This window comes from Tupaia chinensis, unplaced genomic scaffold, assembly GCF_000334495.1.
Source record: "Tupaia chinensis unplaced genomic scaffold, TupChi_1.0 Scaffold000186_1, whole genome shotgun sequence".
Classification (NCBI taxonomy): Eukaryota; Metazoa; Chordata; class Mammalia; order Scandentia; family Tupaiidae; genus Tupaia; species Tupaia belangeri.
This window is the reverse complement of record NW_006159661.1, coordinates 719,198-722,463: the sequence shown is the minus strand read 5'-3', so window position 1 is coordinate 722,463 and position 3,266 is coordinate 719,198. Positions and strand designations below refer to the sequence as shown.

General features: G+C 41.1%; 2 non-coding genes across 2 annotated transcripts; both read right to left on the bottom strand.

The window, feature by feature from the left end:
* Positions 1–1,382: 1,382 nt before the first annotated feature.
* LOC114007516 (small nucleolar RNA MBII-202) lies at positions 1,383–1,462 on the bottom strand. The gene has a single exon (XR_003549127.1). It is a non-coding gene; the product is annotated as a small nucleolar RNA MBII-202 (small nucleolar RNA).
* A 1,240-nt stretch (positions 1,463–2,702) lies between these two features.
* On the bottom strand, positions 2,703–2,782 carry LOC114007515 (small nucleolar RNA MBII-202). Its single transcript, XR_003549126.1, has one exon. It is a non-coding gene; the product is annotated as a small nucleolar RNA MBII-202 (small nucleolar RNA).
* Between the last annotated feature and the right edge of the window lie 484 nt (positions 2,783–3,266).

Below are 3,266 nucleotides of genomic sequence, written 5' to 3'. Positions count from 1 at the left end.
CTGGAGAGGAAAGACAGGGAAATTGAGAAATCACCCCTCCTGAGGGGATGACCATGCTACAATCCTTTCTCTTCCATTCTTCCAGGATTCTGGACATGCACATGTGCCTGTTTTGATTTTCATGCCACCATATCTGGGACTCCAACCGCAATTGGCCATGTGGGAATCCAGCTGCCTTAAACTATGATGCCACCTGCTGGCCATTCGAAATTATGTTAACAATTTTTCTTTATGTATTTTCCTGGAATGAACCTCCCATTTCACTTTCTCAGAAATTGAAAACTAAAATGAAAGCAGTAATTAATTCTTTTCCTCCATTTCTCCATCCCATCAGAATTTTCAGCATGAACATGTACCTGGCATGTTTTTCATGACACTAGGGCCAGGACTCAAACAGTGGTCAGACACATAGAATCGGACTCCTGAACTGCCAACGAGCCAGCAGGTGGAGCGGTGATTAGGGTGCTGGGTCTCGCATGGCTCGCCATTCACATTCCAGACTCAATAGCCTGAAAAATATGCCAGGCATATATGCACCCGGGTCCATAATCCCAAGAGAAGAATGAAGAAAGGACTGCAGCGAAATTTCTCATTTTTCTCCTCCTCTATCTGGTAAGCACGTGTGCTCTGTAGGAGGAAAATAAAGTTCCACTGACAAATCTATCCTTCCTTTACTTCCCAAGTACACATAATGCTACAGCTGTGATCTGTGGCACTGATAGTTTATGTATCAATACCTTTTTTTGGAGAGATTTTTGCTATAGGACGTGTGCACTCGCCCAAAAGACAGACATAAAGTGAGAAATCACCCCCAGAAGGGATGGCCATGCTGCAATCCCTTCTCCTCCATTCTCCTCTTGGGATCTTGGGCACACATGCACATTTGCCTGGTGTGAGTTTAAGCTACCGGGTCCAGGACTCGAACCACGGTTGACTACATGGGAGCCCAGCAACATAGTCATTACGCCAGCTGCTGGTACCCTCAATACATTTTTTTCATTACCAGTGTATTTTGGAAATTATTTCTTCACATTTTATGTAAGAAACCTACAAACATATTTGAGGTTGTTTTTAAGTTTATGGAAAATAGAATTAAAGTATGAGTTTATTTTGGTGCAATAAAATTTTGAAATCCATGCATAGTTTTTTCATAGTAAGAATTTTCTATGAACTTCTGAAGACCCTTTCACACAACCTAAAATGTAATCCCATCAAATTATCCACAGAATTACGTTATTCTCTGTAAACATATTTTAAAGGGCAGCTCTGTGTGTAATTTCCTAGGCCAGTAATTCTCTGGTAGAACCACTAGTAGTGGTTTATTTTCAAATTTAAAAAAAATCACTGGGTCCTACACCCTGAGTGTCCAATCAGAAGGCTAGGAGTGGTTGGGGTCTGCTGTCAGAAAGGGGTTCAAAGGTACTTCATCAAAGCAGTGTAGTAATTCTGGAAACTGCTGTCATTTTGCAAATGTGTATCTTATTAACAAGTTCCCAGATGATGGTAGCACTGATCTATGGGCCAGGACTAAGAACTGTTGACCAAGGTTCATTTTCTAGAGCTGGATTACACTACAAAAAACAGTTACCAAATTCTGGTGCTGCATGAAGTGGGTTAGATATTTTACAGGGTGATACTCTCTCCATCCCATCAGAATTTTCAGCATGAACATGTACCTGGCATGTTTTTCATGACACTAGGGCCAGGACTCAAACAGTGGTCAGACACATAGAATCGGACTCCTGAACTGCCAACGAGCCAGCAGGTGGAGCGGTGATTAGGGTGCTGGGTCTCGCATGGCTCGCCATTCACATTCCAGACTCAATAGCCTGAAAAATATGCCAGGCATATATGCACCCGGGTCCATAATCCCAAGAGAAGAATGAAGAAAGGACTGCAGCGAAATTTCTCATTTTTCTCCTCCTCTATCTGGTAAGCACGTGTGCTCTGTAGGAGGAAAATAAAGTTCCACTGACAAATCTATCCTTCCTTTACTTCCCAAGTACACATAATGCTACAGCTGTGATCTGTGGCACTGATAGTTTATGTATCAATACCTTTTTTTGGAGAGATTTTTGCTACAGGACGTGTGCACTCGCCCAAAAGACAGACATAAAGTGAGAAATCACCCCCAGAAGGGATGGCCATGCTGCAATCCCTTCTCCTCCATTCTCCTCTTGGGATCTTGGGCACACATGCACATTTGCCTGGTGTGAGTTTAAGCCACCGGGTCCAGGACTCGAACCACGGTTGACTACATGGGAGCCCAGCAACATAGTCATTACGCCAGCTGCTGGTACCCTCAATACATTTTTTTCATTACCAGTGTATTTTGGAAATTATTTCTTCACATTTTATGTAAGAAACCTACAAACATATTTGAGGTTGTTTTTAAGTTTATGGAAAATAGAATTAAAGTATGAGTTTATTTTGGTGCAATAAAATTTTGAAATCCATGCATAGTTTTTTCATAGTAAGAATTTTCTATGAACTTCTGAAGACCCTTTCACACAACCTAAAATGTAATCCCATCAAATTATCCACAGAATTACGTTATTCTCTGTAAACATATTTTAAAGGGCAGCTCTGTGTGTAATTTCCTAGGCCAGTAATTCTCTGGTAGAACCACTAGTAGTGGTTTATTTTCAAATTTAAAAAAAATCACTGGGTCCTACACCCTGAGTGTCCAATCAGAAGGCTAGGAGTGGTTGGGGTCTGCTGTCAGAAAGGGGTTCAAAGGTACTTCATCAAAGCAGTGTAGTAATTCTGGAAACTGCTGTCATTTTGCAAATGTGTATCTTATTAACAAGTTCCCAGATGATGGTAGCACTGATCTATGGGCCAGGACTAAGAACTGTTGACCAAGGTTCATTTTCTAGAGCTGGATTACACTACAAAAAACAGTTACCAAATTCTGGTGCTGCATGAAGTGGGTTAGATATTTTACAGGGTGATACTCCTCAAGGGTATGGTATTGGTGATTCTGAAACTATGCACACAATTCCCTAGGGTCTTATTAAAATGGATGTTCTGATCAGTAGGTCTCTGTGTGTCCTACTTGGAGAGCCTGCATTTGACTCCTGGTTGCCAGCAAGGGTAAAGGATACTTACCACCAACAGATAAAGTGGTTAAGGAAGAAAGAGCCCTCTTTGGACCCATTTGGATGATAATATACTTATACTAACATTTAGTCATAAAGGTTACACTAACGTAAATGTACATAAGGTATTTTGTTTGACATATGAACAGAAAAATCATGATCCCT